A 13,888-nucleotide genomic window follows, 5' to 3' on the forward strand; every position below is an offset into this window, starting at 1 on the left:
CGGACACCTCTGTGGTGGAGCTGTGTTCTGTGCAGTCTTGGGGACACTGTCTTCCTCCCTGCCTGAGTATGGCCCTTGCTCTCTGAGCCTTTAGCAGGGCACCACTTTCAGTTTTTACCTAAGTCCCTCCCCGGTACCCGAAGGCAGGCCTTCCACTGTCCAACCTCTAGCTCACCCGGATTGTAGACATGTGGAGAAGGGAGTGCAAAGCAAAACAAACCTCCCCGTCTTTGGTTGGGTTTCCCAAGAAACAGATCCTAAGAAAAAAAATGGTGTGAACTTGATTTCTTTATGATGTGTTCCCAGGGAAAACCAGTAGACAAGTGGGAAAGAAAGATGGGGAAGGCAAGAAAGCCAAAAAAAAGAGTGTGATACCCGGCAAAGTACCAGAGAGGGTAATGTGAGCTCAGTCCCATAAGCGAGTGCTGGCAACAGTGCACACCAGACCTCAGAACTGGGTGTTTGTATCCTGCATCTGTTGGTCACTGATTGAGGGCTGTTCCTGGGACTGTAAAGTTCTCTGAGCTGCCCGGGTAAAGGGGTCCTGGTGGTCTGAGACAAACCCTTTGATGTAGAGATGCAGGCACTGACTTTGGAAATGAAAGCACACACAATACTGCTATACTCTCTTGAGGTTTTCTTTTCCCACAAATGTATCAGTCTCCTATATCACCTATCACAGTGTTGAGCACACAATAAGCATTTGTTGATATATAACTGATATAAGAGGTAGATAGATAGATAGAGGTAGAGATTTCATTGGAGGCCTAAAAGTAATTTTCTTTATGACCATAAAAGAGAGTACATTATACATATCTATGGCTAATGTTTTTCTTAGCTGTACATTCTTTGTCATGTGGGGGGATAAAACACCAGGACCTGCTATATTGTTGATGTAAAGGAAGGAAACAGACACTCAGAGAAATCTGCTTCATGAAATTCCAGGTGACGAGGTCTATTGTCAGCAAAGTGTCCAACATTTGATAAGCTGGGGGTTCAGGTTAATGTACTTGTCACCCTGGAAGCTAGAAGAGCCCTTCTCAGACATCTGCCATGAGTCTCATTATCTTCTTTCTCTACACACAATGAAATCCAGATCAGAGGGAATGTAGTTCTCTGGCTGACTTGGGCATGTGACTGAACCTTTTGATTTTTCCAATTCCTTCAACTGCTTTCCCACCTCCCAAAGTTGATGTACGAATTAAATCAATGGATGTGAAAGGGCTTTGAGAAACGTCAAGTACTTCACAAATATAATGTATCACTTTTTAACAGTGTCTTTGGTTGCTTTCAGAAATCTTAGGGAATTTAGGAGAAAAAGAGTCAAAGAGTGAGGCCCAGAAGTTCCCCTTGAGTCCTCACTGAGGTCAGAGTTCAGTGCTACCCAAGCTGGCCTGTGGCTGCACATTTATTAACCCCACCATCAGCAGCCTCTTCTAACCATCTGCACAACAGCAGATTTGATCAATAAAGTCCCATGAAAAGCACTTGCAGGACTAAGAGTTCAGGACAGAAGGTAAAAGGGAAGATAGAAATGGTAAGGAGGTGGAGAGAAGGAGGAAAGTGGATGAGTGTATTAATTTCCTCAGGCTGCTGTAACCAAGTATCACAGACTGAGTGGTTTAAAATAACAGAAATGGATTCTCACAGTTCAGGGGACCATAAGTCTGAAATCAGAATATTGCCGGAGTTGATTCTTTCTGGAGGCTTCTGGAGGCGATTGCCAGAAGTCCTTGATGTAATCAGATTGTAGACACATCACTCCATTCTCTGCCTCCATCTTCACATTACCTTCTTCTCTCTGCCTCTCTCTACCTTCTCTTCTTATAAGGACACCCGTCATTGGGTTAAGGCCCAATCGAGCTCATCTAGAGACTCTACATTGCAAAGACCCTATTTCCAAGTGAAGGTCCCATTCTGAAGTTTCAGGTAGACATGAATTTGGGGGACACACTATTCAACCCGCTACAGAGAGAGAAAGAGGGAAGGAGATGGAAAGGTAATGGATAAAGAAGTAAGGGGTAAAGGAAAGACAGGAAAATACAGAGGTGGCCCTGCTGGAGGGTAATGGAAGCCAGCAGAAGCTGCTTCTGTGATGCCCACAATCTGGGCTTCCCAGACACTGATTCTGCAGTAGAGACCACACTTGCCACATCCCCTTCACAGCCCTGCTCCCAACTCTCAGGCCCCTTTTGCAAATGATTTAAGGGGGAAAACATTGGAAAGGGTCTCCAGGGCAATCTGACCTTGACCTCCACGGTTCTGCAGGCCTTGGGCAGACATGTTTAGGAGAGCCAGGAAGCAGAGGCCTGATCCAACCAGCAAACAGAGGGCCCTCAGTGAGCATGCCAGCCTCTAAATTGTCCTTTTGTTTTGCAGGCTTTACCGAACACAGTTTTATTTCATGTGACTGTGCTATTTCAGGAGGAGTAAATATTGCCGGCGGTCTGTTTAAAAAGGCCAGTGACCTGAAATGTTTTTTTTTTTTTCTTTTCTTTTCTTTTCCATTTGAATTATCTCCAAAAGGCAGGCCCTGCCCAGCCATTGTGTAGTTTTCACTCGCTGGCTTTTAGTTTTAACTTTCCCTTTTCGTCTTGTGATTCGCTAGACTGGCATACAAAAGGGAGAAAGATATGGAGATGGACACATGAAGAGCTGACCCGGCTGGGGGAAAGCTGGAGGAAATATTGAGGGTGCAACTTGGAAGAGGGCAGGGAGTATCGGCTTCCTTGCTGCCTGTCACTGCTTCCGGAGCTGGTGTTTGACCTATAATTATAGCCTCTTTCCTCTGACTTCCTCTGTGAAAATAGCAACATTCAAACTAAGAGAGGAGTAGGAAAAAAGCACTACATAAAGGATCAGGGATTTATAAATACAGTTAAAATTACAGGATTGTTACCCCCACGGTTTAGTGCTCTGAAGAGAAGGTTGGAGAGAGGGGAGCACAGTCCTTGAAACTTATCTCAAGTCCTAAAATACCCAGGTGTGCCTCTCTGGGAGTCAAGTCAAGCCAAGGCACTGTAGTCCATCCCCCACCCCCCAGCCCCATCTCATCCAACTGGATGTCTAAACATTGTCAAAAAAGCTGTCCCTGGCCAGGCACATCCCACTCTCAGGATTTTTATTTGGACTTCTTAAGGATTCTCACTCATCATCTAATTGTTCATTCTCTTCTCCTCAAACTCATTATCTGTAAGCAGGAAGAGGAATCTTGTCTCAGCCCAGTGCCTCCCAGACTTCTGGGAATTGCTTCTTCTCCAGATAACCTCTGTATTCATGTTGGGATTGTCCACTTCTTGTATGACCCAACGCCCTGATCAGGGCCAACTGGTTCAAGGACATTGGCCTCCCATGGGATTTCTCAACTTGGGATAAGAGAGAAATCATCAGGTTAGTTCATCTGTAGTGATATGGACTGTTGGATGGAGATGGGGCCATGGACAGTGGAGACAGCCTATCCGCGGCAAAAGAGGGACAGAGACAAAGGCCCGGAACACTGTGTCCCTGATCCCACTGGTTTCTGAGACTTGGCTTCCTGCTTCCCTGACCTTTGTTTAGCTTGGGCACTCAACCTTTCCTTGGATTCCATGGGCTAATACATTCCTCCTTCTTCCTAAGCAAGTTCAAGTGGGGTTTCCGATGTGTACAACCAAGTCTTGACTAACATAGTAATGCTAATGCCAAGAATTCTCTGAGAAAGTCAAAATCCTATCATCAGCGCAGCATCTCAAACCTCATTTCACACAAAAAAGTGAAATAGGCTAACTTCTGATCACGATCACTTCTTTGATTTCCAGAAAGACAAGTATTAGGAAGAAGAATGAAAATATCTCAGGCAGACTTTGTGACCCACCAGCAGAAAGAACGAAAGGCCTGGCAAGAGGCCTCAGGGCCTGCCCTCTGCCTCCCTGTGGAATCACTTAGAAGCTTTCCAGGTTGGAGGTTTCCAGAAGAGACTACAAGAACTATTCTTCCCGCCACCTATCACAATGTCCGAACTCTCACCATAGGCTTTGCAGTAAGTTAAACCCAGTTCCCATGTTTGCCTCTCAGTAGAGTTGTGGAACAGTGACTGGCCATCCCCAGCGCGATGCCCTCCACACTAAACGATTCTAATCTGCTCTGTGTCAACCAAGCAGATGGAAGGGCCTGGCATGATGGTGTAGAAAATGCCCTGGACCGGGAGTTCCAGGACCTGGATTCTAACCAAGGTTTTGCAACCAAACACTTTAGAGGATTAGCTAAGCCTCTGAGTCTAATTTCCTCAGCTGCTAAATAAGGAATTGGGCTAGATGATCCCTAAAATCTCTTCCAGCTCTCATATTTTCTGACTCTAAGGTAAGTTACTGGCCTAGAGTCACTATCTCATTCTCTACAATGAATGCTATTTGCTTTCTACTAGAAAAAAATATATGTTTTTTTCATATTTAAGGTAAGATAATTCTTTTACAAAATTAAAGTTATTTCTAACTTACCTTTAGATTTTTAAGCAAGATTATTATGTAAGAAATACATATTTACTGTAGGAAAATTTAAACACACAAAGGCAAAAAAGAAGAAAATGTAAATAACCTATCACCCTTCCTATCAGAGATAGCCTTTATTAATGTTTTATGCGTGTAAATGAAAATTTTTTCAATATGCACACATGCATTTTTTCCCTTATGAAAAGAGGATCAGACTGTCCATTCTGTTTTACAACTTGGTCTTGACATTAGCAACATACTGGAAACTTCTTTCTGTGCTAATAAATAGACCTCTAGAGCATCAATTTTAATAGCCAGATGGATACATCTTAATTTATTTAACCAATTCCCTGTGGCGGGATAGTTTGGGTAGTTTTATTTTCAATACTCTAAGTAAACATATATGTGCAAACATACATGATTTTTAAGACTTCCAAGTGGAGCAGCTGTAGCAATTCAGTACCAATTCAGTATAATTAGGGATTTAGAGCTGTCATACTCCTTCCTTGTGGGTATGTGCGTCTGTTGCTTTCCTTGAGGTTGGAGAAAACCATTTGATTCCTCTATACAGTGTGTCATACACACACTCTGGTCACATTCTCTCTCCCCCAAAAGGCAGCCATCTGGAACTTGGCCAAAAGTTTGCCAGGGGAGACCTCTGTCCTGAGAGGGATTCCCATACTGGCTGGTGACTGGACAAGCTGAGCAGATTCTCCCTCAGGGTGCTGAATGCAAGACATATGACCAGCCTTTGGTCAGCAAGGGCAGGAGTAGGCAAGGTGCCAGCAGAGCATCAGAGCTGGGAGGGTGCAGTGAAGGCAGTGTCAAAGTCTGCTCTGAAGACACTGTTATGTACAGGTCCCCAAAGCTGTGGCTGTGCCTGAGGCCTGGCAGTCCGGCAGCTGAGACACTTCCTGATCTTCTTTGACTCCCTGAGGATTCCTGCTGTATTTGTTTGCTAAAGCTGCTAGAGTGCAATACTACAGAAACGGAATGGCTTTTTCTTTTTTGGGGGGTGGGTGGATAGGTGCACGGTCTGGGAATTGAACCCAGGTCTCCTGCATGAAAAATGAGCGTTCTACCACTGAACCACTCGTGCACCTCTGGAATGGCTTTTAAGAAGGGAATTTGTTAAGTTGTGAGTTTACAGTTCTAAGGCCATAGAAATGTCCAAACTAAGGCATCCAGAGAAAAATACTTTGACTCAAAAAGGGCCCATGACATTCAGGGTTTCTCTCTCAGCTAGGGAGGCAATGGGGACATCTCCTAACTTTCTCTTCTTGTTTCATAAGGCTTCCCTGGGGGCATTTTCTTTCTGCATCTCCAAAGCTCTCTAGCTGTGTGGACTTTGTTGGCTCTAAAGCTTTTTTCAAAATGGTTCCCTCTTAAAGGGCTCCAGTAAGCAGCCCTCCCTTGAATGGGTAGAGACACATCTCCTTGGAAACCACCTAATCAAAAGGCCCACCCACAACTGGGTGAGTCCTATCTCCATGGAAACAACTTAATCAAAAAGATCCCACCCAACAATATTAACAAAGATTAAAGAACATGGCTCTTCTGGGGTACACAACAGTTTCAAAGCAACACATGTGTTGAACCCCATCAACTGAAGTAACCGAGTAGGTTCCCCACAGCCAGAGAAAGAAGGAGTGTGCAGCTCTGCATCCCTTCCAGTGTGATTCCCAGGCCTCCTTCCCTGGCTCCACACAAGGTATTTTAACCGGGAGGAAGGATCATGGCCTCTGGTGCTGGAGACCCTGGGTTTGTATCCCAGCCCGGTTGTCTCTTTCCTTTGTGACTCTGGGGTAGTCCCTTAGCCTTCCTGTTCCAGAGGCTCTCATCAAACAATGAAGTTACCAGTAGGACCTACCTCAAAAGGTTATGGTGAAAACCAAATGAAATAGTATATTAAAACCTTTAATGCCTAATAAAAGGTAGATATTGTTATTATGCTTTGTGAGTGGGTTTTTTTTCAATAAGGTTGAAAACCTTATTGAACCTTCAAAAAAGTTCTTATCCTTTTTTTTATTAGAGAAGTTACAGGTTTTCAGAAAATCATGCATGAAATAGTTTCCATATTAGCCACCCCCCCATTATTAATGCCTTGTATTAGTATGGTACATTTGATGTAAGAGTATTATAATAATTATGCTATTAACTTTAGTCAGGGTTTTTTTTTTTGTATGCTGTATGGTGAGGATCACATTTCATTATTTTTCCATATGAGTACCCTGTTATTGCAGCACCATTTGCTGAATTTTTGTTTGTTTGTTTTGCTTTGTTTGTATTTTGGTAAGTACATGAACTGGCAGTTGAACCCAGGTCTCCTGCATAGCAGGCAAGAATTCTACCACTGAACTACACTTGCGCCCCCTAGTCCAGGGTTTTTGCTTGTGGAATTTACGTTACCTCAGGAGTTTACAGAGCCTTACAGGTCACTGATAACTGCAAGGACAGACTGATGACTTCAGATATCCTGCTATTATTAGTTTACCTTTTAAGTGCTTCTGTTCCCTCCGCCCGATTCCTGACCTCCTGTGGGCACAGCTATGTCCCATGTGTGCGATGTCCACAGGGCTCAATACATGATTGATTCTGCTGATTAGGGAGGGGATCTCTTCCCTTTAGATCCAGCCCAGACAGTTTGGTCCATCAGGGTGGGCAGCTGAGCCGGTGGGTCGGCCTGCTCCCCTCCCCTGCTGACACCTCCCTGCATCCATTCTCCCCGCAGGGCAAAGCACCCGAAACCCTCCCAGTGGATGGAAGCCTCCCATGCAGCCTTGTGCCATGTGCAGAACCACATTCTTGGAACAAGAAGCTGTGAGGCTGCAACCTCTTCCAGTTTGCAGGTTTATTCACTGAATGGTCTCTTACCCAAAACACCTCCCCTGAAGCTCATCCAAAGCCTTCCTCGGCATGTGCCCGAGCTGACAAAATGTAGAGGGACAATCTAGTTGGGGGAACTCCTCCCTCTAGAGAGGTTGCCTGTTTCCAGAGAGGGCCCCCCAAGTGACACTCTGGCTTCCCTCTTTGGGGTTTCCCTGAAGATAGAACTCAAGACAAATAAAGCAATGAAGCCATTGAAAGTTGTTGGTCTCTTGCTCCACTTCCATCTCCTTTGGACCCACCTGCTACCAAACATGGCCTTGGGTGAGCCGTGTTTGTTGACCCACTCCTTAGGCATCAGCTTCATAGGAGCTTGAGAGAGGTCAGAAAAACAGAGCAATCAGAGTGGAAGGAGCTTCAGGGACCAGTTGCCAATTTGCTACTAAAGGTTCAGGGGATAGGCAATCTGTGTTGTGTTTGCATTACTTTGTGGCAAGCATTATGCTGGATGTGTTACATAATAATATTATTAACAGCTATCACTCATGTAGCACATGCCACCTGCCAATTACTACTATTCCAAATGTTTTACATATTAAGTCATTTAATCCTCACAAACATTATTGAAATAGGTGGTATTGTTATCCGCATGAGGAAACTGAGGCACAGCTCTAAATGGCATACCGGTACTTACACTAATTCCTAATCAGAAGCTTAGAGAGAAGCTTTTCAATGAAAACTTAAATATGATCGTGTATGGGTATGCACATTTCATTCTCACAGTAACTCTTCCACCTAGGATAAAGTGGTCTCATTTAGGGATGAGAAAACTGAAGCTTGTAGCCATTAAGTAAGTTGTCCAAGGTCACATAACTAACAAGAAGTGGATTTCAGCCTAGGCCTGTCTGGCTCCACCACATCCAGCTACAGAGAGAAGACCTTGCAAAAAAGGGATGAATATGCTTAGCGGGCTTGGAAAAGGAAACCCTTGCAAGGCCATAGAGATATGGGAATGTGCAAATCTGTTTTGCTGGAGGTAGAACCCAGTCACAGCAAAGGGGAAAGGTTCAAGAGTCTGTGAGACCAATGATTTCCCTGCCATTCTGTTCTCAAGTCCTACCAACTAGCCCGATTGATGAGCTGATTTAAATATGATAGCAACAGCCCTTTTAGAAAGGTGGGGGGAAAAAAAAAGCTCTAAATGCAGCCAAATCTCTAAATGGAAAAATCTCAAAGCTTTTCTCACCCTCCCTGCTTACATTCTAAGCTATCTTTTTTTTTCTTTTCTCCTCTCCCCATTGGGGTGTCAGCGCAGCTTCAAACTATCTTCAGCTCAAGATAGTAAGATTTTAGAATCATACAGCTAGGAGGCGGTCCAGGCTACATGAAGCAAAGTTACTTCTCATTTATATTTTTAAATGCTTTTCTCTCTCCTGATGGAATTGCCCCTTGTTAATGGGGCTGAGTGAGTGGCTAGAGGAGGGGGCTATTTTGGGCAGTTGATGGGAATCACACAATGAAGGCTGATGCAGATGCTGCCTCCATAGAGATGGCTTTCCCTGCTTATTCCCCACCTCTCCAGTGGAGACAAGGCAGAGGGTCTATCCAGCCCTCTCTAAATCAGAAGGAACTCTTGGAATGGTCTCTGGGAATACAGAAATAAATTGGTTCTATCAAGGAACTCCCATGCAAATACTACCATGAGATTGTGTAAACAGAGACCTGTTAAGGAGGATTATGTGAGCATCAAACTCAGAGCCTGCCAGTGTCTGCAAAGCTCTGAAAACCTCACCAAGGTGGAGGCCCAGAGAATGGAGGGCCAGAGAAGGGTCACCTGGAAGGCTGTATGGTTTACGGCCTGAAGGCAGGCAGAGCTGGTTTTGCAGTCTGACTTTTCCCCTTTCTAGCAGTAGGACCACAACCAGATACACTTTGGGGTTCTCTGGCTTTGTTTTCACTGTGCATCTGTCTGACTAGGTGGGTATTTACCGCACTAAGGGAGGGTAAATGATGACTGTAAAACTGTGTCATTTTAGACAGATTCTTAATTATCATCATCCAAGAGCTAACTGAGTAACAGCTCCTTTCAGACTAAATGAATGAGCATGGACCAATGGGAAGGGGGCTTTTGCTGACCTCAGCATCTCTGGTCCCCTCCCCACTGTGGCGAAGTCTCCAGCTGTGGGATTGTTCAAATTCCAACCCCCCTCCCTCCCCACAGGGAGAATTTGACTGTGGCACCAACAGGTACATAAAGACATCAATAATCTAATTCTCACACCAGAAGCTCTGTCAACAGAAGCCAACAGTTAACAAAAATTAAATGTCTTCTAAGTGTCAGGTGCTCTGCTAAGTGCTTCATATACATTTCCTGATGAAGTCAATGAATCAGGTATATCATTATCCCCAATTCACAGATGAGAAACAATAAGAGTTTGTCACTCACTCAAAGTGCCTCCCCCCCATCCCACAAAATTGTGAGCTCCATGTGGGTAAGAACTGTCCTGGACCTAGAACAGTGCTAGGCATGGGGAAAATATTCAATGAAAAAATTCCTGAATGGATGAGTGAATGGGGACGCAGTGGGGAAGCAAAGAGGAATATATCCCCCCAGAAAGAGTTACCAGGCCAACAGTAATCTGCAGCTTTTTTTTAACCTTCCCTTTCTCCATTTATTTATTCCATTGATTGAGCATTTTCAATGGAAAGTGTCTAACTACTCTGTGGGTGTACAAGACTGGTTGCTAATTTTGGAACACTTGTGAATTCTGCACCCAGATTCATGACCAAGCCTGATAGAGTCAGGCTCCCCATACAGAGAAGCCTACACACTGCTGTCAGGACAAGCCAGGAGAAGACACCAGGTCACCCCCAGCCATGATGGTCTCAGTTTACCTTCTGAAATGATGGAAATGTTCTGCAGAGGTTGGGGTCCGGGTAGCAGTAAACCTCTGGATTCTGTGGGTAACACGGGGATACCCTTTTTGCTCTGGAAACCTACAAATTGTACATGTTCTCCTGGCAGTCTGCTCCTGGATGCCTCATGTAGCACTGTGAATCTGTAAGTGGCAAAATCATTTTTATTGTGGGCAATATCTGCACCACCTCTCACTGTGCCGTTCCAGGTACACAAAATAATCTTGTCAGCATGTGACTGGTTAGCCCTTTTAATAAGGGAATTATCTTCTCGTTCCATTGTCTGGGAGAAGGATTTAAAAATACAAGTCCAAGTGCCTCTGAAAGAGGAAACACACTGATTTAGAAGTCACACAAAGGTGCAAAGAGTTGAGAACAGATCTTTTCGGGGCAGAAAGAAAGTAGAGAATGCAGAGGGAATTAAAACAGGTGGAAGTGGCTTGTGCAATTATCATAGACTATTGGAGACATAAAATATAATCAACTGACTCTCATTCATGTTGTGGGTTTTTCAAGCTCTTTTGCGTGGACACCATGGGTGGTTGAACCCTTGCTCCCTGAACTCCCAATTGGGAGAGATGAAAAGCCAGGAAGAAAAGAGAAAACCCAAATCAAGTCACTTGTTAAACATCCTGATGAAGTTCTGACAAGTGAAGCGATGACACTAAAAGTTAAACTGAGATTCTCATTGTCTTCAGATTTGACTTTATGACTTCTGCTGCCCCATCATCATAGCTAACTGAGAATGGGTAGTATTTGGGTATGCAAGGAAGTTAAGACTGGATAAGCAGCCCACATGAATATTCCAAATTTCAATTTCTTCAGTAGTTTCATTTCTCCTGAATGGATTGGATAACACAGGCATAAGAACAGAGAGGAGCAATGTTTTTAAGAATTAGATCTGATTTAGTAGTCTTTAAATAACCAATGATTATGGTATAGAGAAGGGCTACTTTGGATCTCCACCTCCATAGAGCAGAACTCCACAAAATGGGTTCAAAGCTAAACAAATTTGGATTTTCTAAAAGCAAGAACTTCTAAAATGTAAGAAAGCTACTACACAAGAGAATTTCCTTTTCTGTTGGTGGGATGGGTACTCGTTTGATTGGGATGGTCTGATGGTGTGAAGCTGTTATGTACCTTCAAATGCGCAGGGCACTGGGAATCGAACCCAGGTCTCTGGCATGGCAGGGAAGAATTTTTCCACTAAGCCACCATCACACCACCCTCAAATCCATTCCTTTTAATACATTCCTGTGGGAATATAGACCTGTTGTGAGTGGGACCCTTTGATTAGGTTATTTCAGTTGAGATGTGACCTACCTCATTCAAGGTGACTCAATCCTCTTACTGGGGTCCTTTACAAGAGGGTAAAGGACACACAGAAAAGTTTAGAGAAAAATCTGAGAGATGCTAAGAGAGAGACAGAAGCTAAGCTCAGAAAGAGTCATAGGCTGAGCAACCAGAGCTGAAGCAATGAAACCCAGAAGAGAAGGACCAGTAGATGCTGCCCTGTGCCTTTCCTTGTGACAGAGGAGTCCTAATCTCCAGCAGCCTTCAAGAAGAAGATATCATCTTCTTTAGAAAGATTTGGACATTTTTCACAGCCTCAGAACTAAACTTGTCAGGTAATAAATCCCCATTGTGAAAGCCAACCCATTTCTGGTATATTGCATTCCAATAGCTTTAGCAAGCTGCAACAGATGGTTATTGAAATTTGGCCTATTTTGAGACAGAGGGATAGAGTAAATCCTTGTTATTCAAAATGTGGACCATACACCAGCAACATTGGCATCAACTGGGAGCTTGTTAAACTGTAGACTCTGAGGCCTTTCCCAGACCTACTGCAAAAGAATCTCCTTTAACAAAATTCACAGATGAAATGAATGCCCATGACAGACTGAGAAGCACTGGGATAAATGACCTTTACGGAGTCTTACTGGAGGATCTGATGAGCCACCCCCAGTTGAAAGATGGGTGCAGCCTCTCTGCAAGGTGGAGCCTTGTTGCTAAGGAACTAGTATTCCCCTCCCAGAGCCTCATCTCTCTGCATATCTGTTTTTGCAAGACATGTTTCTCCAGAACCCCAAGGGTATTGCAGCTAATGTCCTCTGGTCATACACCAAACTCCCCATGGCAAATTCCTGGGGGATCACATAACTTGGTAGAAATTATATGTGCCTCCTTCAGACCCATCAAAGACTCGCAGAGCATAGAAGGAGTGAGAAGGAAGTCCAGTGGCTTGCACAAACCCCAACTCTCCTCTCGGTTGTTAGAACTGCCCACATACCTCCCAGTTTATTCATCTGGGGAGTGACAGAGAGCAGAGCATGCCAGGGTCTCATTTGGCTGAAGGATCATAAAACAACTCATATATTTTTGTTAGAAGGTTTTTAAAAAGTCACTATTGCATGAATTATTCATAAATACTAATGAGAAAAAGAACACCCACATCTAATGTGGAGATTGAAGGGTCTCAAGATACTGCCAACAATCCTCTGACTAAGAGGCTCTAGTTCACACACACACACACACATACACACACGCACATACACACACACACACACACACACAATATGTACACCCAGCTGCTGATATTAACTACCAAGGTAATATAATTCAGTGAGCCTATTTTCTAACCCATATTTTTTTTCCTCAAATCATATGCTGTTAACTAATGACAATGTCGTTTGAGGACACTAAGACAATACCAATTAGAGAAATGGAACATTTTAAATTATCCATCTTCATACTAACTGGCAGTGCTGTAGAAATGCAATGCATCAGCCTCTACAGCCTCTACTCACTCCACCGTTTCCAACAGGCTGTGGGCCAGTGATCAGGGCCAAAAGAGACTGCACTGGGTATTTCCGTATGGAGAGAAGCTGAGATCAGGGGCCTTGAGTTAGAATGACCTGGTTTCAAATGTGATTCTGTGGCTTCCTAGCAAAGACCGTTTCAAATCTTGATTTTCCCATCTATAAAATGGAGGGAATTACAGTGCCTTCTATCATCATATAGTCAACATGAGGGTTAAAATAATACAAGAAAAGCTTGCCACAGAATAGATACTGATTACACAGTGGCTATTACTATTTGTTGCATTTGATATGATTTCGTATGATACTCAAGTCCTTCTAGCTCATATGTGCTCTTTCTACTGTTAGGGCAAGACCTCCAAGGAGCACAGATTGTGTGCTCTCTTCTCCCCTTCTTAAGATCATAAAAGTTCTCCTGTTTCCTGTCATCTCATGGAGCAGGCAGTGTAGGGCTCTGAGGACGTAAGAACTGTTTTGGCCACTTGCCTGATGATTGCCTGGAAGAACTCCTCTGGCATCCTGAGCACCTGCTTAGACTTTCAGCACAAGTTGCCTATCAGGCCTTATTTACTAGAGCTTGGGTGTCCTTCCCCACCTCCCCTACCTTGGGCTTGACAACTGGTTTTCATTCACATCTTGGTTATTTCTGCCCACTTCCCCTTACATGACCCTTCAGCCTTGAACATATATCATGTATTAGCCTTCAAGGATTTTTCTATTTCTGTCAGACTTTTTTGGGGTCCATCACCTGAGCAGATGCCTTGTACTTCATGTGTGTCACCTGTAATTTCCCAGAGTAGAAGGAGGCACCCACCAGTGACATCAAAATCTTTTGTCATCGAACCATGGAAAATCCACTTC

This window comes from Tamandua tetradactyla, chromosome 4, assembly GCF_023851605.1.
Source record: "Tamandua tetradactyla isolate mTamTet1 chromosome 4, mTamTet1.pri, whole genome shotgun sequence".
NCBI classification, from domain to species: Eukaryota; Metazoa; Chordata; class Mammalia; order Pilosa; family Myrmecophagidae; genus Tamandua; species Tamandua tetradactyla.